Source organism: Peromyscus leucopus, chromosome 15 (genome assembly GCF_004664715.2).
Source record: "Peromyscus leucopus breed LL Stock chromosome 15, UCI_PerLeu_2.1, whole genome shotgun sequence".
Taxonomy (NCBI): Eukaryota; Metazoa; Chordata; class Mammalia; order Rodentia; family Cricetidae; genus Peromyscus; species Peromyscus leucopus.
In genome coordinates, this window is record NC_051076.1 from 7,691,791 (window position 1) to 7,714,149 (window position 22,359).

The 22,359-nt window shown below is 46.6% G+C and overlaps 1 long non-coding RNA gene across 1 annotated transcript; it reads left to right on the top strand.

The window, feature by feature from the left end:
• Positions 1-448: 448 nt before the first annotated feature.
• LOC114698225 lies at positions 449-9,330 on the top strand. Its single transcript, XR_005092975.1, has 3 exons — positions 449-1,084; positions 2,470-2,599; positions 8,201-9,330. It is a non-coding gene; the product is annotated as an uncharacterized LOC114698225 (long non-coding RNA).
• The last annotated feature ends 13,029 nt before the right edge of the window (positions 9,331-22,359 follow it).

The following is a 22,359-nucleotide window of genomic DNA, read 5'->3' on the forward strand; positions in this document are numbered from 1 at the left end:
TTCATGTGTGGGTGTGTGCATGTGCCATATGTGGAGGTCAGAGGACATCTTTGTGGAATCAGTTTTCTCGATTCACCTTTCTGTTGGTCTGGGCTGGAATTCAGGTGGCAGGAATTGCTCAGGAAGTGCTTTACCTACTGGGCCATCTCACTGGACTTGTCTACCTTATTTTTTTGTGACAGAGTCTCTCACTGAACCTGGCACTTATTAGGCTAGGCTGACAGATCAATAAGCCCCAGGGATCTCCTGTACCTGCCCCCAGGGCTGGGATCACAGGCCCATGCCACCACACTGGGCCTAACATGGGTCTGGGGATCCACATGCTTGAACAATAAGCACTTTAGGAATAAGCCATTTCTCTAGCCACGAGACTGTGTATGGGGTGGGGGGTATAGAGGATCCAATTAAAACCATTTACTATAAGAATATTTTATAAAGTATTCAGAATATATCAGCTGAGACTACTTATTATACACGCACACACTTGACTTTTTGATAAACCCCTGTAAAATGTTCAGATAATTTTGTTTGCAATAGGAGGGATTTGGGGGAGCCTGCAACAGAGGGATCCGAAGTTCTAGGCCAGTCTCTGTTATATGAGCCCCTGCCTTATAAAAACAACTACACAGAAAACAGAAGCCAGGAGGGTGTCAGCGTGAGAAGTTACTTCGTGTGTCTGTGTTGTGCCGACTCAGCTGTGACACTAGTAACACGGGCCTTTCCAAATGACACTATTGCCTGAGACACCATAGGAAGGAAGTGCTTTGCAGTTTCACCAGTGATGATGGCCAGAGGAGCATCAGGTAGGTTTGGGTAGGGGCTGTGGTGCCCAGCCCCAGAAGGATGCTCCTGGGACAATGTTTGGCTCTGCAGCTACGGTCGAGACTCTGAACACAGGCTGGCTCCTAGGGCTCAGGCACAGAAATAGAGTTAAGAGAACGCTGGGTAGAGTCTGCTGTTTTGGGAAAGAAATGCAGCTTGCTTTTCGCTTTCTTGTTTTGCTTCCCACCCTACACCGAGCCCAGCCTCCATCTGTGTGACCGCCCAGGACGGAAGTCTTCATCGAACCAGGAGCCGCTGCCAGGTAAGACACTTCCTTCCTCCCTCAGCCTGTCCGAGGTCAGAACCCTCTGCCTGCATCTTCTCTGATTGTGAGGCTCTCTACAGTCTAGGGACTGGCTGACACTCCTCATTTTGTCGGTCTTGCTGGCACTGGGGAGCCTTGGCACCTAGAGAGCAGGATCGGCAGCCATGGACACTGCCACCCCATCCCTCTGCTGCAGATTGGAGCCATGTCCGCAAGCTTAGCCCCACCGCGGGCTATCATGGCTGAGGGAGAGAAGGCTGCCTGCTGCAGCTGTCTCCTGTAGACTCAGCCACCCCCACTCCCCAGGTGCCAGAGCAGCCCCCCATCTCTACCTCTCCCGCCCCCTGCAGCTCCCGCAGCTTTCCAGGGAGGCTTTTTGTCAGGTGAGGTTCTACAGGCACAGTGGGGAAATTACCAAGAGACCCTTCCTCAGGCCGATCTCCCCCCACTTCCCACTCTTCCTTCCCTGCTTTTTGTCTCCTTCCGAAGCTGGGGTCAGAATCCCTAGCCAGACTGAGAACATGCTTGCTATTCCAGGACCCAGATGCCAATGTGTGGCAGCATCTGGCTTGTTGGCAAGCGTCGCCGGCAGTTGTGCTGGCTGCTTCTGGGCCTGTCATGTGGCCGAGCCTGCGGATGGGGGCCTTGTGACAGAACAGAGTTTCTTTGAGAATATGGTTTCAACCATGGTGCTCACCAGAAAACAATGCGCTGCACAGAGGGGACCTGGATCACTGGGCAGGGCACTGTGGGCTCTGGCTTTGATGGTGCTCCCGGCCTGTTCGGCAGAGCCCCTGTTTCATGCTTCAGAGCTGGCTTTTCCTGCAGACTTACCTTCTTGCACTGTGAGTGTCGCAGGTGCCTTAAGGCATGGAGCTCCTTGAAAGAGAAACACAAATCACTAGAAATGCGGAGATCAAATCCTGCTCCTCAGAGGCACCCGTTTGGCACGGGGAGCGCATGGCAACAGCTTGCCTTAGAAAGGTGACATTTCTGCTGAAGGCTGAATAATAAAAAATGCATTTTAAACGCTCAGCCCTTCCACGTCTTCTGCTGGTTGACGTTTGAAGTGAAGGCCATTTCTTCTATGCGAAGGGTCCGTTTGGAGGGTAGCCCTCAACCATGGACACATTAACCCTTGTCACCGCTGATGAGGCTCGGGGTCCTTTTAAATTAATGATCCCATGGTAGGGCTTCCAGTCCTCCTTTCAAGGTGTGACCCTCCAGTGCTCAGAATGTGTCAGACTCTTGCTCTCCAGGGTGTGGAGGGAGGGACAGCTTGGGGAATGCTTAGCTCTGCCTTCAAGGATGCAGGCCATGGTGGAAGGTGACACATGCTTCTGCGACCTCACCTCCTCACGGTCTCCGTGCCACTCACACAGTTCTGTGGCCAGGGGAGTGCTCAGTTCAGCAGATGGGGACATGAAGGTCCTGAGAAGAGGATCCACTCATTTGCGTGGCAAGCACACAGGAGCTGCTCCGCAAACAAGGCGGTTGGGGTCCTAAGCACAGGTATGTTGGGTTCTTGGTTCTAAACTAAGGGGGGGAGACTGCAATGTTGCAACTCGACCTCTTTTAGTAACACATGGTTTGAAGAACCTCTAAGGTTCAAGTGTTGAAACTTGGTCCCCAGCTGGTGGATCTCGCCACTCGGAGGTGATTGGATCATGAGAGCTCTGATCTGTGGATGGAGGTGTAATTTGGTGGCATTACTGAGGGTGATGGAGACTAGGAGTCAGGGCTGGTTGGATGGAGTGGGTTGATGTGGGTGTGTGTAACCTTTGAAGGCCACAGCTCTCCACTGTTCCTTGCCTCTCTCTGCTTCCTGGCTGTGAAGTTATGAGCAGCTCTTCTGTCATGATGCTCTCCCTCACCATGAACTGAGAAAGCATGAAGCCAGCCAGCCTTTCAAACTGTGGGTGAAGATTAACTCTCTTCAGAAGTGTTTCTCTCAGGTTCCCCTCATGATGAACTCTGATAACAGAACTTCACACATGACCCCTTCTTCACGCAGCTCCCTCCCAGCACACTGCAATACAAGGCCTATTTACAAAGCTGAGGCACAAGACCAGCTGAGGAAGGAGCCAAGGGGAAGCAAAGACCAGCTTGAGTTCAGAGCTTCACCATCTTGTAGAGAAACTAGAGAGCAAAAGAGGAACTCACAGACAACATCCTCCACAATCAGGTGACCACACAGACGAACCTCAGATGCCAGCAGTTGAAAATAAAATCGCAGCAGCCAAGAGATTATTGTATAAGGGAAAGAAAGGCAGCAGAGCCACAGCTTCGCGGGCAGCCCACAGAGCACCTTGTCTTCCCATGAAACCCTGGGCTGCTTGGAACCAGCAGCTGCAGATGGGGGAAGGCGTCCATTCTACCACTTGTAAGTGCACAGAGTTCAGGAAAGGGACGCCGGCAGCTGGCCTTCGAACTCTGGACATTCACCTTCAGAGCTGCTGTCTAGTTCAAGGCCCCATGCCAGGTGAAAGCCATCGAGGACAGAGCGGAGGACAGAACCAAGGTGAACAGGACAGACAAGGAAAAGGCTCAGTAGTCTCAGGGAGTGAATGCCAGACATGTCTCAACACTTCATCCAGACAACAGAAGAGGGAGCCAGAACTACCTGATTTATTCCCACAGATTAGGAGGAGGGCAAGCTCACAGGAAGTGGCGTCAGGAGGAAGAGGCCAGTGTGTGCTACACTCCTCACTCTAAGCAAGCTGAGGCAAGAGGATCATGAATTTGAGGTCAGCCTGGGCTATATAGGCTAGGGGTCTTGGGCTCTCTCTTTCCTCTCTTTCTCTCTTCACTCTTTCTCTCTCATACACAAAGAAAAGAAAAAAAATGATTGGAAATAGAATAATGTCCTAATACGCAAGAAACACAATCTAGAAGAACGTGTCCTGAAATAAAAACTAACTGACATTAAGAAAATTACATAAGACATTAAACCATAATTAAACAGTTATGTATTATGGCTATGTGTGTGTGCTTGAGTATATGGTCTCCTGGAATGGAGTTCTAAGTGGTTGTGAGCTGCCATGTGGGTGCTGGGAATTGATCCCTGGTCCTCTGGAGGAGCAGCCAGTGCTCTTAATTGCTAAACCATCATCCCAATCATAAAACCATAATTAGGACATTTGGAAATGAGAGGCCAATTCAGAAAAGAATTGTAAATAAGAAGAAAAGCTCCAGAAATGAAAATTGAAGCAAGAAATATCTTCATAGAAATAGCAATTGGTGATATTATAAAAATAACAATTGAATAGAAAGCACCAAGTACTGAGCTGAGCAAAGATGTTTTTAGATCAAAAAGAGAATGAACTAGGGAGGCTGACTGAGTCAAACCAAGAAAACACTCCTGAAAGTAAACCATGAAATTCCCCGTGGACCAGGCACATTGCACACTGGGAATGCTGACCACGTGACAGCAAGGCAAGGTGAAGAATGCTTTGCGGTCCTAGAAGGAAAAGAGCAGCTGTTTTACACAGGATGAGTTTCTCAATAGCTTCATTTGGTGGAGAGGGAAGGTATGAGCAGAGATATTTGAAAAACAGAAGCGAAGAAGGATGGTAGGTCACGCAAACCTGACTTCTGAGTGGAAAAGGCTCAGTGATTGGGAGGGAAGCAGGGAGACTTTCTCTGTTGTGCTGCTGGACCACAGGTTGATGACAGTAAGACCAGAGAGTGATTTTTTTTAACCTGTTTTAGAGGCTGGAAGTATGAGACCAGGGGTAGCATGGTTGGGTCTGCTAAGCAACTTCTCCTGGTTGTACACGGATGCTATCTTCTGTCCTGACTTGGGAGTCAGAGAGGAAGCATGCTCTTGTGATCCCTGTAAGGCAGTAATCTCCTTTGCGAGGACCCCACCCTTATGACCTCATCCAATCCTAATTACCTGCCAAAGGTCCCACTTTCTACCATCACACACTGGGCTAGGGTTCACCATGAGTTCTGGGAGGACCCAAATAGTACATAATAGTTCCCATGACCTCTTCCTTAGGAATTGAGTGGACAATACATTGTAGACAACTGGAGTGCAGGGAAAGATATCAGCCAAACGTGTACAAATTCAGTAGCTGTCTGTAGATCTGTGTGACCACAAGAGGAATGGGAAATGTGGGTACACCATCACTCAAACCATGGTGCACAATATCCGTGTTGGCCCTTAGTGCCCATTGAGATAGCATTAAAAGATCCTATCTTTTTTTTTTTTGGTTTTAGACAGGGTTTCTCTGTGTAGCTTTGCGCCTTCCTGAGCTCACTTGTAGCCCAGCTGGCCTCGAACTCACAGAGATCCGCCTGGCTCTGCCTCCCAAGTGCTGGATTAAAGGCGTGCGCCACCACCGCCCGGCTAAAGATCCTATCTTTTAACAGATGTGAGCAAGCCGTGAGGGATTGTTGTCTTTATAAAAGAGGACCACCTTTCCCATCACATGAGAAAGCAGAGCGCAGGCCTTCAGACATGGATCCCAGCCACTGAACTAAAAGCAGTGTGTACTGTGTGTAAAATGACCCGGTATAGAATCGGAGGAATGACGGGGATGTGTGGGATAAAACAGTATTGTTAATACAGGAAGTTCGGATTACCCATGCCGTCTACTTCAGGGACCAGGAGAAAGGAGAGTCTGAGGTTGGAGAGAACTGGTTAAGATTTAGCAGCATTTAATTTGAATTGGGTGTCTCTAAATACATTTGTGATGTGTTTTTAATCTTTGCTATTTATTTATCTGTTTGTGTATTTTTTTAAGCTAGGGTCTCATGTGGCTCAGGCTGGCCTCAAACTGCTGTATAGCTGAGGATAACTTTGAACTTCTCATCCTCCTGATTCTAGCTCCCCAAAATAATCTATCTGTTTATCTATCTGTCTATCTATCTATCTATCTATCTATCTATCTATCTATCATCTATCTATCTATCTATCTATCTATCTATCTATCTATCTATCTATCATCTATCTATCTACCTATCTGTCGTCTACCATATGTCCTGACACACGTGTGGAGATCATGTGATAACAAGCATTTACCCACTGAGCCATTTTGCCAGCCTCCCATGTATTTTCTTTCCAGTTTAGATTTATGTTTTATACTTAGGCATACAGATGAAAATTCCAAGTCTTCCAATCAGCAGTATTGCCTAGCTGGTCCTTGTGCAAGGCCTTAGAGGTGACCGTGACTCCACAGAGCAGCGGCAGCGTGCAGGCTGCGCTGTCTTTCGGAAGAGCCTGTCGAGGAAGTTTACCAGACTGAGTTGGAACATCTTCCAGCAGACAACACAGAAACAAGCTTCTAGGGTCCTCTAGTCTTCAGGAAATTCCAAGGCTTGTCGAAAGAACTCACAACCTTCTTCTGACCAAAGAGGGGACAATTTGACCTTTACATGTTTATATACAGGACTTAAAAATGGTAAGCGATGAGACGATCATCCATGGAGGATTCCAGGGGGCAAATCTATCACCCTGAAAAAGAAAAAAGAGAAGAAAAGGAGCATTCATCTTTATTTTTGCAGGAAGTGTCACTATGCACACAGGACAGCCGTAAGATGAAAGACAAGTGTGGGGTTAGAGTATGCACTGCCTCTTGGCCATACCCCCTCTCCCGTGTTGGACTCAGGCCTTAAGGAACCAAAGCCTCCAGGATTCCTGAAGAAAGGCAGCGGCCAGCATGCCTCCTAGAGGGTTTCAGACACCACTTGCAGCCAGTCAAGAGGGCTCCAGCCTGGAGCTGCCAGCTTGCAAGGAATACAACACAGGGGCATGAGTTGAAACTCCACTGTGTGTGTGTGTGTGTGTGTGTGTGTGTGTGTGTGTGTGTGTGTCTGTGTCTGTGTCTGTGTCTGTGTCTGTGTATACAGTCCATGACATCAACATGGGAAGCTCAGGGCAAGGATCCTGGGCTCTTCAGCATGTCTTTGGTGAAGAGAAGCCTGTGGCTTATACCCATAGGATGGAAAGATATTAGTGTCCATGGAGGCACTATCACAGGGTAATTGTCACATTGGAGGAAGGGGGTTGATTGAGGGGCACTTTTAAGAACTGCTGTGGTGCTTGTGTGTGTGTGTGTGTGTGTGTGCGTGTGCGCGCAGCGTGCATGCGTGCATTGGGTGCACATGTATGTATGATTTGTGTTTGTACACAAATACATGTAGTATTTGTGAGCATGCATGTGTGTATGTGTTCATGTGTCAATGTGTGAGTGAGTGTTTATCTGTGTGTGTATCATGTGTAGTGTGTGCATCTGTGTATGATGTGTGTGTGTGCCCGTGTACTCACATATGTGTGCATGTGTGTATGTGTGTGCATACATGTGCATGTGCACGTGTATATATATAAAGTAGGTACTGACTACCTTGTCCTTTTCCCAGTTCTACAGGACTGTCTCTTTTATTGGAGTATTTTTGCAATTTAGAAAAAGGCAGCCTTTCCTCAAGGCATTTACTGCTATTGCCCAGTAAACAGAAACATCTACAGTGTCTGTGATGTGAAAGGTGCCTCTTTGATGATGCTTTTGTCCAGTGTACAACCCACACAATTTTATGAAATGGCCTTGGGTCTCCACGTTGGTTCAAGCCCATCTCCATTCAGTGTTATTAAGGACAGGGATGCTTTTTCCTACATGATTTTGTTCTTTGAGGAATTTTACTTCAGTGCATTGTGTGATCTAGTGGGAGCCAGGCAGTGCTGAGCTACCTAATATTTCTCTTGTTCGTTGCAGTACATAGCATCCCTGAGGTAGAATTAAGCGCTTCCTGAGATGTTACACAGCATTGCAAATGGAGGGGCTGCCTGGCAGCTGAGGCAGAAAGTTCCATGGCATCATATCCTGCTGTGGCTGGCACAATTTGGGCTCTGGATGTCATCTTGGCCTCCGGAATTTGAATGACTATAACTCAGATTTGGGGGTGGGGATAGATCCATGGTAGTAAAAGTTCAGATCAGAATGCCAGTTTACTAGTTTTTGATAGGAATCATAAGTGGTAATGCCCCAGAGTGGTACTCCTGCTAGCTCTATGCCCTCCCTCCTGGGTAAGTAGCTGTGAAACAGGGAGGTGGCTGATCCTAATCATCTGTGGCATTCTCATCAAACTCTGGTCCACCCATCTCTACTCCAGGGAGATTCCTGCCAGCTGGACCAAAACACTTGTGTCAACCATGTCAGCATCGTGGCACACACACCTACAGATGCTTGCTTGCTCCCTCGCTCATCTCCACAGGCTCCATGAAGAGGGAGGAAGGAACGGCTTCCCTTAGTAAGCCCGGGTGCCGTGGTCAACCCTGTAATCTGTGACTTGACAGAGAGAGCAGCCAGCTCTCCTCCCACGTGGAGACTCCCGGGGAAAGAGTGTGACAAACATGGCACCTTCTGCTGCACACCAGCAACCCGGGATCTTCAGTGGAGGCTGATTTGAAGGGAGGGGCTTAGCAGGCTAGTGGCACATCTGAACATGCCGTGCGCGCGCATGGGCTTCCATGAGTCCAGCAAGAGAGAGCAGGCTGGGCATGTCACTCATTGGTGGAGTACTTGCCTAGGGCATGTGATCCTCTAGGTTTAATTCTCAGAACAAAGAAGAGGAGGAGGGGCAGAAGAAGAAAAAAGAAGAGGAGGAGGAGTTTCCAAACCGTCATAAGATGTGGTAGAATACCTACCCAGCATGCATGAAGTACCAAGGTCCAAGCCCCAGTACAGTGTGGGTGGGGCAAGGAAAGACCAATGGATGGCATGATCCAATCAGAGAAAACATCAAATTAAATTTCAGGCCGGCATAGTGGCTCATGCCTGCCATCCCAGGACTCAAAAGACCAGAGGTTCGTGAATCAAGAGTTCAAGGTCATCCTTGGCTACATAGCAAGACTGAGGGTGGACTACATGAGACCGTGCCAGAATAAAATTCAAACTGTATTTGGGCCATCACAGATTTCAAATTTCAGGTGACTATATTCCTGACTGTCATAGCTACTTTTCTGTCGCTGTGATAAAACACTATGACCAAAGCAACTTACAGAAGGAAGGGTTTTATTTGGCTTAGAGTCCCAGAGGGATAAGGCGTGATGGCATCAACAGGAAGCCGGAGCTCTCCTCCTTGATGTGGCTCTCAGGCATGAAGAGAGACAGCCATGAAGCAGAGAGAGAGAACTGAGAGGCGTTTACTGTCAGAGCCAGTCTCTGTGATACATTCCTCTGTGATACATTCCTCTGTGATACATTCCTCTGGCCACACCAGTGGTTCCCAACCTTCCTAATGCTGTGACCCCTTTATACAGTGCCTCGTGTTGTGGTGACCCCCAACTACGATATTATTTTCGTTGCTATTCCGTAACTGTAGTTTTGTTACTGTTATGAATTGTAATGTAAATATCTTGTGTTTTTCAACGGTCTTAGGTGACCCCTGTGAAAGGGTCTTTCAGCTCCCAAGGGGGTCACGACCTACAGGTTGAGAACTGCAGTCCTAAACCATCCCAAACAGCTCCACCAACTGGGGACCAAGGATTCAAATGCCTGAGACTGGGGGTGGGGGTCGTTTCTCATTCACACCACCACATTGTCTAAAGTTCCGGCTGTCCTCCCCAGCTGTGTATAAGACTGAAGCCAGTCCTTGAGTTTACCGCCTGTGCCCAGCCCTCCGGAGTCCCACTGGGTGCTGCTGACCAGGTGGAAGTCTCCTCTGGGTTTAGAGAAACACAAACTTCAGGTAGAGCTACAAAGTCCTGAGAAACAGGCCGAGTCTCTGCCCTGCCCTCACTGGGCTGCCTGGTGTGGTCTGCCTGTGCTGTTGGGTTGTTGGTCTATCTATCTTTATCTCTGGGTGGAGCATGGAGCCAATACTGCTGCTGCCCTGGGGTTTCTCAGCCCAGCTCTGAGCTCAGGCCACACTGCTTTTCAAGCCTCTCACTGCTCTCTGAGCCCCTCAGCCATAGGGCCACCCAATCATCTTCTCACATGCCTGGCACTGGGTCTGGAAACATCTAAAATTAAAAAGTTCTTTCCGCCTGGAACTCTGAACAAACCTGTGGCTCTCAAATGCAAGCTTGCCGACAGTAGAATTAACCTGGCAAGTCGGATGTCCAAAGGTTTCAAAGCCCCATCCCTTAAATAGATTGGACCTGAAATGGAGATGATTTATGTATATTTTGAATTTAAAAGAATTTTGTAAAGAAAAAAAAATCTTCCATGAGTTTTTGGTTTAATTGCCTGGCAGGAAGGGAAATCCCAACACAACAGCGTGGAAGTGGGGCGTGAAGAGCAGCAAGCGAAACGGATTCATGAAGCCCATAAATAAAAATGAAACTCATTCCATTGTCCAAATTGAGTGGAAAGGCACATTCTAACCCGGTTCCGATAAATGGCAGGATGGGGTGCATGTAAGGGAGAGTTCTTTCCATTTTAATAAAGCAAGACAATGGGTGTAAAATAACCGAGGGATTGAAAAAAAAAAAAAAAGGGACATTTCACTCTGCCAGACATGACCACGGAGGCATGCTCCCCATGCCGATTCCATGGGGAAATGCTCTTTTCCAAAAAGACCTAAAACCAGCTGTACATTTGGATTGGGCTCGAGGGAGCATGGGCAGCGGTGGCTGTGTTGGAATAGGGGTGAGATGAGGCAGCCTGGCCGGCAGGCGCCCATGTCTGCTCCTCATTATGTGCCTCTGACACAGGGGCACAGGTCTTCCCTACTCCTGTCCGTCTAGCCTGTGGCTTCCTAGAGCAGATCACAGTCTTGGGTTTTGTTTGATTTTGAGAGGTTTGGGCTGGCCCATTCTCATTTTCCAGCTCGGTCTCCTTTTGACAAGGGTAGACATCAAGTCTGTTGGCCCAAATTAGAGGAAGTCACGAGGCACAGAGGGAGAGTGTGCTGGTGGGCTTGTCAGACTCATGTCCTAAACACCTAGCTGTGGATCTGTGTCCCACTCCTCTGCTAGACACTGTGACAGTGAGTCCCAGGCCACCTCACCCTCACTGCTCCACAACAAAAGGCCAAGCTCCACCTTTTCCACATCCATAAGAACACCGGCAGGAACCGGCAGGAACGCAGGAACTGCAGGATACTCCAAGAAACAGTTAACCCAAGGACAATGGGAAGATTTGCTTGCAATTGAGGCTTCCAGAAATAGTTCTTTGTTGTCTGTTTCTTTAAGACAAGGTCTTGCTGTATATAGCCCAGGCTGACCTTGAACTCACAACTCTCCTTCTCTGCCCAGAGTGTTGGAGTCACAGGTCAGTGCCTTTACCCCTGGCCAGATCAAGATCATTTAAACATATTTATTTGAATTTTTACTTTAAGTAAAAAAAAAAAAAAACAAACACATTTATTTATTTATTGAGGTAGGTGATTGTGTGTTCACACATGTGCTGTAGCCCACATGTGGGAGTCAGGACAACATGCAGGCTTTTGTTCCCTGCTTCTCCATATCAGCCCTGGGGTCATACTCAAGTCCCCAGTCTTGGCGGCAGGTGCCTTTACCCACTGAGCCATCTCATGAGCCCAAGACAAACTCTTTAAACCCTTCCAAGGAGACTGCCCTGACAGCTGCTGTGATAGAACTCTGGAAGCTACCACAAGGGTGCCAGGATCCTAGATGTAGTCTATCAGCTGAACCACATCTTCATCCGTGATCCTAGATGCAGTCTATCAGCTGAACCACATCTTCATCCGTGATCCTAGATGCAGTCTATCAGCTGAACCACATCTTCATCCGTGATCCTAGATGCAGTCTATCAGCTGAACCACATCTTCATCCGTGATCCTAGATGCAGTCTATCAGCTGAACCACATCTTCATCCGTGATCCTAGATGCAGTCTATCAGCTGAACCACATCTTCATCCGTGATCCTAGATGCAGTCTATCAGCTGAACCACATCTTCATCCGTGATCCTAGATGTAGTCTATCAGCTGAACCACATCTTCATCCGTAGCTGCCTTGGAACTCCCCATCTTCTCGCCTCAGCCTCTTGAGTGCTGGAATTACAGGCCTGGACCACCACATCCGGGTTCTCAACCAGCTCTTTCCCATTTATCATAATGCAGGTTTACCACTCAGGTGGAACCAAAGAGTAGACTCTCCTCCCCCTCTACACACTCCTCTGAGATGTTCTGGAAGCATCCTATGTCTTTTTTACTTTATACCCTAGGGAGAAACCATTCCTCTCAAAGAAATGCTGATGTTCTCTCCAGCATCCCCACCCTGAGGAATTAACCCCACATCAATGCAGATGACTTGATTATTTAAGTATTTTTTTGTGTAGATCCCTGGAGTTGGTCTTTCCTTATTTAGTGTTCAATCGTGATTAAAAACTTTGGCTCTAAAGAGTTTCTTGTTTGGTAAGAACTTGAACAACTAAAATTAACACAGCAGGAGGTGCTTTGCTGCCCAGTGAAGGGTTCTTCACCTAGGCCAGCAATATTCAAGAAGAATCTACATTGAAATGGGACCCAAAGGGACCAAAGTAGGTATTTCTATTATCCAAATACCTGCTAGCTTTGTTTGGCAGATGTAACACGAATTTCTAAATGGTCTTATAATAAAAAACCTGGTACCAGATATTGGGGTAAATGCTGAAAGATAGGAAAGACAAAGGAACAAGCCACTGCCACATCTTGAAAAAGCCTCTAGTTCCTGTCTCCTCACACCTTATATTCCTTTCTCTGCCCAGCCATCACCTCCTGGGAATAAAGGCGTGTGATTCCCAGTACTGGGATTACAGGTGTGTGCCACCACTGCCTGGTTCTGTTTCTCTCCTAGACTGAGTCAATCTCACATAGTTCAGGGTGGCTTTGAACTCACAGAGATCCAGACAGATCTCTGCCTCCAAGTGCTAGGATTAAAGGGGTGTGCTACTAGATTTTCTGCTTGCACATCAGACAAATCTTGTCAATCACAGCCTCAGACAACAAGTAAACACAAACTTATATTGTTAAACTTATGTGCTTCTTGCTAATTTTATATCTTAAAGTAAGTTTTATCTATACTCGCACGTGGTTGTGCTTATCGTCTTACATGTGTGTCATGGTCTGCGTGTTCTCTCGCTTCTGCTTCCGATTCTCCTTTCTTGTACCTTTTGCCTGCTTCAGTGTTTTATTTGTTGAAATCAAGCATTTACATCAGATGTCAAGCGTGTGCTATATGTGCACTATGTTTAATCTAGTGGCTTGTTCTGTTCTCTGATCTTTAAATTTATTAGGGTACACAATATATCACCACAGGCAGATGTAAAAACCTTCCTTCCTTTTGGGTCAAGGGTGGGTTATTTGTCTGTTTGTTTAGGGAGGTGTGGGGCCTGGCTTTATGTAGCCCCGGCTGGCCTAGAATTGGCTAGGTGACCAAGGCTGGCCTCACACATACAGTTCTCCTGCCTCTGACTCCTGAGTCCTGGGGTTCTAGGTGTGTACCACCATACCTGGGTCTTCTGTGTCAAGGTTTTTAGGGACTCACTTTTAAGACTCTTAATTACCAGATAAAATTGAATGCAGTTACTGTGTGCAACAAAATATTCTAAAGTGACCATATATTGTAGAGCAACCAAAATCTAGCTAATTAACATGCACATATTAGGTCACATGGATATTTATTGGTGAGGACCCTTTGTTCTCTTGGCATTTTATATTAGAATAGTGATAACAGGTCATATTGGAATATAATATATGTTGATCTCTTGACCTCCTTTGTCCTATCTAACTGAAATTTTGTGTCCTGTGGGTCAGAGCGATTTGACCACAGGAGAGCGGCTCCTTCAGTGTTTACTTGGAAACCATGATGCTGATGTGTCAGTCATGTGAACTTGGTTAGAAAAGGGTCATCACTAAAACACCAGCATCTGACTTAGGAGGTGGAGGTCCGTGTGGAGTTTGTTCTGAGATGCTACAGGGTCTCCTCCTACATCGCCACATCCAGCATCTTCACAGTCCCCATGCCTTGCCATCCTGCAGACCGCTAGTGACGGGCTGTTTTCATTCTAGGGTGGTGAGTGTTGCCTGGATCTAGAATCCCCTAGGGAACAAACCTCTGGGCATGCCTGTGAGGGTTTGTCTAGGTTGGTTTGATTGAGAAGAGAAGACACACTGTGCGTGTGGGTGTTGACATCCTGTGGGCTGGGGTCCCAGACTGCACAGAGAGACATCGAGCTGAGCACCAGCCTCCATCTCCTCTGCTTCCGACTGTGGATGCCATGTGATGGGCTGGTTCGGGCTCCGGCACCGTGTGTTTCCAGCACTGTGATGGACTGTACCCCTGAACCGTGAGCCCAAATAAACCCTCCTGAAACTTGTTTTGCTTGGGTATATTGTCTCAGCAAGAAGAAAAGTAACTAATACCACCCCCTTGCCATCCCGGGAGAGATGGCTCTTTCCAAGCACACAATTAGAAAGAAACATGGGGAGACCTGCAGCCTCTGGAAGGGCACTGGGGTCTTGTTCTGATTTGCTGATGTAGACTTAAGCAGCTTCTTCCTGACCAATGAGGGCTCTCCTGCCGTCTTCCCTACAGACAGAGAATAAAAGAAAGAAACTCGCCCTGCAAATCAGGCTAACCTCTCCTTTGAGTGACTCTGACATGGATGAGGGGGAAATCCAGAAGGAGAACATTTGAAAAGTTTACTTCAGGTTGAGCATTTCTAATTCCACCACTTTTGTGTGTGTGTGTTGTTGTTTGATGGACAGGACAGCATCTCCTCATTATTATGGAAAATATAGGGTTGGTGGTAATTACCATCTGAATGCGAAAGGGAGCAGAAGTGGGCACAGCCTGCACTGGCCTTTCTTTGACAAGGTATAACTTTCTTCTGAATTTCTGTCTTAATTAATGCTTATTTAAAAACCACTTTAATTGGTAGTAAACACCTCAACTTTTTGTACTCATTAAAATGCAGCCATTGATGTGTGATGGATTTTTTAAAAAAAGCTTAATTAACTTTCCTTCTGTATATATAACCTATAATAATGACAAACATATTGGGAAAAAATTACCCCTGCCTTCCCCCTCTCTCCCTACCCCCATTATAAAGACACATGATGTGGGAGCCTCACTTTGCCATTCATGTAGGATTTGGGAGGAGAAAACCAAAGCTTTTCAGTCCTTGGTCATTTCTGAGCCACATGCATGTCTGCTAGGGAAAACTCTTTTTTTTTTTTTTTTTTAAAAAAAAGTAAGCCACAGCCCTGGAGACTCAAGACTGGAATGTTTTCTTAGAAAATAGCAGATTTTGAAGACATTCTTAGAAATCTCTCTCAGGGAGAGTTGGTTATAACCATGTGGGACCAAGAAAGGCATGGCTGGCTTTTTGTTAGGAAAAATGATTTCTCAAGATCGTAAGCACCGTGGAGAAACTTTAGAAAGTAGAAAGTGTGACCATCATGCCATGTTGGAATTAACCTTTCATAATTCCCTTTGTGCTGTTTGTCTGTCAGGGGCACAGAGTTGCTGAGCAGTGAGGCAGAGTGAGAAGGAAACAAGCAGGACCCCATTTTGAACTTCATTCACAGCAGTGAGGTGACACAGGACAGGCCCCGAGGATTCTGCATTGAGGAAGGGCAAAGATTTTATATGACTTAGCAAGATGAGTCTGGGAGGCTCTGCTGGTTTGGTTATGGTGGCCCAAGATGGTTCTTGGAGGAGGTAAAGTCATTGTCATTGGCTTATCACGGGAATGTAGCTGTTTCCTCCGTGACCTGTGTGACCATCCGTGTCTTGAAGCAGAGTTACCATGTCCACCCTTTGGAGACTGCCAGTGAATCTGGGGTCTAATACCATTGCTGCTTAGAGGGAAGAGAGAAAGTCACAAGGCTCACAGGACTCGTGAGGTCTTCACAGCGTCTCATGTAGCTCTTCTCTTCCCCAAGACATGCATGTGTGAGGTAAACTGCTGGGGATGAGATTCTTGAGTAATGTAGCTGCTGTGACTCAGACAAGTTGGTGGTGAGGTGTCCTGGTGAGGTGGCTGCCTTTGAGTCACCCATGCTCTGTAAATAACTCCAGTAATCTCACTGGTTCACCAGGCTGGGTTCTTTCTTTGGTCCATCAGTGCCCTATATGGGGTAAAGAGATCTTTCATTATGTCTCTCCAGGAAAAGTGATGCAGTACCATTATTGCCTAGTAAATCTGGGGTTTCTCCAGAAGTACGGGAGAAACAGGTGCGAAAGCCACACCACACAAAGACCACAACAGAGTATTTCCAGTCACCTGGTATTGCTTACCACTTAGTCACCAGAAATACCAAGTCTCATCAATTGATCATTTTTAGATCTGTTTACTCCTCCAAATGACATAATTCTCCCTCTGATTTAGCTTCTGTCTCAGACTTCCTGGCTACCAGAGTGTCCTGTGGCTTTTGCTTTATAGTGGAACTTCAATCATTCTTGAGTGAGTGACTGCAGAAGCATTTGTGACTGGAGAAATCATGATGAGTGATTATGATATGGATAGCAGAATTATCAGAAGACCCTAGGTAATGCCTGCGATCAGTCAGGACATTCCAACCTCAACCTGAAGAGAGGCAGGCCATAGCGGTCAACTCCCCTGAAGCATTTTCAACCCCTCAACTTACCAAGTTTTAATCTCCGGCTTATAGGATAATGTGGTTAGAGGAAGGGTTGGTTTTTAAGTACCGTATTTTAAGAAAACTTCTGAAGGGGAGAGGTGATTGTGAAGTGCAGGACGGAGAGAGCTGAGGGTCTGAGTATGGCTGTCAGTGAATCACTGTCGTCCGCCGGGTCACAGGCTGGAGGTCGGGGCAAAAGCTGCCCAGGGCGTTGTCGACTGTTTGATTTGACATTCTTAGAAAACCAGCTCAGTTCTTAGCATTTGCTTCTGAAGAGTCCCCGGGGAACCCAAGTTACAGATCTCTGCCAGAGTGGAAGTATGGCATGCAGGCGTGATGTCTTGGAATTTTATGGAAGTGTTCTTATTTGGTAGTACCTGATAATGTCCTTCCCAGATGTGCACCTCTGCCCAAGGCCCGACATCTGTGGATAAAGCAGCTGTGGTGACATCAGTTGGAGACTAGAGTAGTCCTAGTTTCTGTGAGATTGGGGTGTTAAGAGAACTAGATTTTTGACATAAAAAAATTCAATCAGTTTTGACATGAGAGATTGCAGGGACAGCTGTTAAGAGACCCTGTCCTAGCATGGAGATGGATGCACTCATGTTATCCTGACTCTCTTGGGGCTGAGACGGGATCATCAGGAGTTAGGTACCTGGGCTACATCAGGAGACCCTGTCTGAAAAGAAAAACATGTTCTTTCTTATGTTTGCACATTTCACATCTACTCATGATCATTTTTTTACCCATTTGGTTGACACCATTTTGATTGTCAAACTAATCGATAAAGTGTTACGGTTTGAATGTGAAGTGTCCCCCACAGGCTCACATGTTTGAACACTTGGTCTCCAGGTGGTGGCACTGTTTGGGGTGATAGTAGATTCTTGAGGAGGTGGAGCCTCACTGTAGGAAGTGGGTTCCTGGGGTGCATCTTGAGGCTTTAGAGCCAAGCCCCACTTCTTGTTTACTCTCTGCTCCCTGAGGATGCATGTGATGTGACCAGACTACCTCCTGCCCCTGCCCAATGCCTTCCCTGCCCAATGCCACATCTTCCCTGTCCAATGCCATGGTCTTCCCTGCCCAATGCTATGGTCTTCCCTGCCCAAGGCCACGCCTTCTCTGCCCAGTGCCATGCCTTCCCTGCCCAATGCCATGGTCTTACTGCCAATGCCTTCCCTGCATGTCCATGCTTCCCTGCCCATGCACTTCCTGCTGTCACTCCCTGCTTCTAGCACTGTTAGCAAAGTCACTCTTGTTTCTCTTAAGTTGTTTTGTCAGAAGATTTTATCACAGAAACAGGAAAAGAAAGCAATACACTAAAGCACCTAATCCTTGATTCTTAATTACTTCTTAGTTAATATTTGTCTTTTCTTTCTAGAGATTGGGAGGTCCTTAGCTCAGTGTGCCAAACAGGTTTTAACCAAGTATTAAAGTAAGAAAACCTGCCCACCTTAGGAGTGATCTCCAGTTCACATCTATTTAAAAACATTGTGAGGACCCCCTGTCCAGTGAGATGTGTGAGAGGGAAGAGGGTGTGGGGAGGGAAGGGTCTGGAGAAAGTGCAGGAAGATGAGCAGGGCCAGTAGGAGAAGGAGGTTGATGTGGAGGGTGAAGTGGGACCAGCCACAGTGAGCTGCTGGAAATGGGGAGAAGAGTCCTTCTTTTGCTTTTGTAACATCCAGGTTTGTCACTGGATTCTCTCCACTGTTTCCAGTACTGGGATGAGACTCAGGCTTCACCTGTGCTCAGAAAGCTTTGTCTTGCTAACTTGTTCAAGCAGACCTTGAATTTAGGATTATTTTTTGTCCTTAGGACTTAAAATGGGATAACGTGAGCATAAATAACTTCATGTTACCAAAAGGTTGTAGAAATAACTTAGCATCTAGGTTCTAAAATGATATTATAATAATATCTTATTTAATTAATAGTACACCCCCTCCATAGAGACATTACACTGAACACTAATGACGTTTATCCCGGGCGGCATCTGGGAGGTATAGAAGGTTGAATCAAGACTTTCTTCACCACAGAACATTCCTTGGCATGATTGAAATCACCAAGCCTACTATATAAATTTACTTTTTTTCTAATAAAATTTCCCCTGATTCGGCCGGGCAGTGGTGGTGCATGCCTTTAATCCCAGCACTCAGGAGGCAGAGGCAGGCAGATCTCTGTGAGTTTAAGGCCAGCCTGGGCTACAGAGTGAGTTCCAGGAAGGCTTCAAAGCTACACACAGAAACCCTGTCTGGAAAAAAAAATTCCCCTGATTTAAACTATATATATTAGAAGTTGTTGTGGGATATTTGATCTCATTGTGAAACTTCGAGGCTGTGTTAATAAAATTAACCTTGGACCGGAAAGCAGAGCCAGCTACTAATTGGCAGGAATTAGCCATAGAGAGGATGGGAGAGCCAGGAATACGGATAGAGAGATGCACAGGAAGGAGTAGGGAGGGCCTTGGACATGTGTGGTCTTTTGCTCTCTTGCTGGGTCTCTGGCCGAAAAGGAAGGCCAGCTAGTTGCTTCTCAGCTTCTCTGATCTAGCAGGTTTTCACCCCAGCATCTGACTCCTGAGTTTTTATTGGTAAATAGAATGATAGGGACTTAGTTAAAAACTGCATTTGGCAGCAGCCACAGAGCCATTGTCAGAGGGAATTAAATCCCTCTAGACGACTGTCTATACTGCTGGGCTCCAGGGAGCAGACAGTAGTTAAAATATCAGTAGATTCTGGTACAGCCACTAAGTCAACAGAAAAGCAAGAAGTAATTTGAAAAAATGTAGAAATCTTCAAAGAAAAAAATAAAAATCACTACTTAGAGCTACTCATTGGTAAAATTTTGACATCTTTTTCTCCTAGCGTTTTCTTTGAATACTATGGGTTTTCTGGAAGTTGAGATCATATGTCTGGCAATTTTCGCATCACATCAAATAAGTCAGCATTTCTATAAGCCAAGTGCCTTTGACAATACCACTTTGCTTAGCCTAGAATGTTCTGTGATATGGAGGGTGTTTATTTTGGAGGGATTCATCTTTTGGTGACTACACAGATCCATTCCAGCATTTGCCTTTGGAGTAGGTATTCTTTCCGAACTGGTGGACTCATTCATTACCTGTTAGTCAGGAGAAGCTAAGTAATAATACGCAACAAATGACATGGAGGTGTCAGTGCCTTTATATAAACACGTTTCTTCCCACATGGGCAGCTGTCGCCCAGTGGATGTGGCCTCAGGCATCCAGTCTGTGAGGCTGTTGTGGCAGCTTGACCTTAAGACATGGTTTGTGGATTGCCATGTCTTAACCTTGTGTCACTGTGACTCAGTCCGAGGCTCACGGTGACAGCTGTACTGCACTAGTCCATGGTTTCTTGGCCCTTGGCTTTGGGCTGTCACGACACAGGATGTTATGGCAGAGCCCATGGCAGAGGAACACTCTTCACTTCACCGTGGCTTTAGAGAGAGAAGGAAGGGACCAGAGTCCCAATATCTCTTTCAAGGAAACATTTTTAATGACTTTACCTTCTTTCTGTGAGGCCCCTCCTCCTGAAGGTTTGTTCACCAGCCAATGGCACCATACTGAGGACCCAGCCTTTAACACATGGGCTGGACTCCAGATCCAAGCTAGGGAACTATGGTAAGTGATGAGTGACTAGACAACGGAGTGTTCTTTGGTAAGTGACATGCAGTTAGAGTCTTTAATCATGATTAGGTCTGTGGCCCCACCTCACAGCGCCAGGGGTGGGGGAGTAAGTGTTTTGTATGTTCCAGAAAGAGACTTGGACACACTGATGACAATCATGCCTACCTGAATTAAAAAAATCTTAAAACATATTCCAAACACAGTAATTAGAGAAAAGCACCACTATTAATGATGTGCAAACAGTATTGGCAAATAGTGAGTCAAGAGCATCCATTATACAGGCTTTATGTTTCAGACAGAATTTGTTGTTTACAAATACACGAAGCTGTTCCCTGAATGGTGAAAACAACCGCATGAAATTAACCTGATGTTGCCAGGGAGTTGGGGAACTGGGGATCTGCCTTTATTGTCAGATGGAAAGCACTTCCCTTAAAGGGAGTGTGTTAGGATTGTAGCTGATCATGATAGGGTAGTAAGAAGCTTTCAATTTTCTGTGCCCCTCTACTCGGGGACAGTGGATGGCCAGGAATTCTGCTGCTGGCCAAAGATTCCAAGGCAGCATTTAGGCTCCACTGGGGACTTCAGTGATTCCTTCATTGAACAGAGCAGTAGGCACTGCACTAAATGCTGGTGCTGCCAGCCTGTGTGGGGATGATGGCATCAGCATCCTCCAGTGACATCTGGCGTAGCACGTGTACCGGCGTGTGGTGGGTGAAGAGAACAGACAACCACGACTTCCTCTTTCTATCCCTGAGCCTATGAGACCATGCAGTGGCCAGTTAGCCTGGGCTCTGAGTATTACCACAGGCTGTCTCTCCCATGGGAAGAATGTGGGTTTGAAATGCTTTCTTCATTACGATGGATCCCCTGGGAAGTCACCAAGTACTGATAGCGTTTTGGAAGCTGGAGGTGATGAGTCCTGTCTCCTTTGTCATTTCCCAAGTGGGGATGGCAGCAGTGCTCTTCTGTTCCTCTACATAGGATTAAAACAGTTTTTAAAAATTATTCTTGATTGTGTGTGTGTGAGTGTGTGTGTGTGTGCACACACACGTGCGCGCGGGTGGGGGTGGGGTGGGGTGGTCAGATCCCCTGCAGCTGGAATTACAGTGGGTGTTGGGAAAAGAACACATTTTTCACTGCTGAGCGGTCTTTCCAGCTCAAAACATTTTTTTTTTTCTGTTTTGAACCCACCTCAGGTCAACTTTCTTCTTCAGTTCTTTTCAGAGAAATATCAGAACGACCAGAAGAATCTCAGCCAAAATCCAAGGCTGGCTTCCCTATGGAGATGTGTCCTGCACGTACAGGGACAGTGGAGGACAGAGCCTCTGTAGGGTGTGCCCTGCCAGCTTGCCACCTCTGTCTTCCTCAGTTTTCATGACTTTCCTGGCTCACCCGATGCTCTCATTCCTGTGTGTACAGCATTTGCTTAGATGAGCGGTTCTCAACCTTTCCAAAGCTGTGACCCTTTAACACAGTTCCTTGTGTTGTGGTGATACCCAACTATAAAATTATTTTTGTTACTACCTCAGAGCTGTAATTTTGCTGCTGTTATGAATTATAATATAAATATTTTTGGAGACAGAAGTTTGCCAAAGGGAGTCGTGACCCACAGGTTGAGAACCACTGGCTTAGAGCCTTCACAGGGTCTGCAGTGGGTAGCAAACCGAGGGTCACACCAGATTTGGGGATGTTGTCAAAGTAAAAAAGAATAAAGAAAAACATGAATTTCCTTTAAAAGAATAATAACTGCTTTTCCCTCTTATTTTTTCTGTACCTGTCTGGTAAGTATGCAGCGACAGGTTATATCAAACATTTTATGTCTGAGAACCCATGGAGCCTCAGGTGTTATCATTACATTTAAATACAATTAGATGTACTGATGGATGCTGGGAAACCATGTTTCCCTGCTACACGACATTTCAGGCCCATCATCAGAGACTTAATGAAGCTGGCTGCTCATTGGCATGAGGATCCTTCTGTTCTCTTAAGTGTTTTTCACCCCAGTTTCCAGTTGCAGACGAAGGGAAAACCACTCGGCAACAGCCGATCACTTACAAAACCATTCTCTCCTCACATGCCCCCTTGATCCACACCAGCATC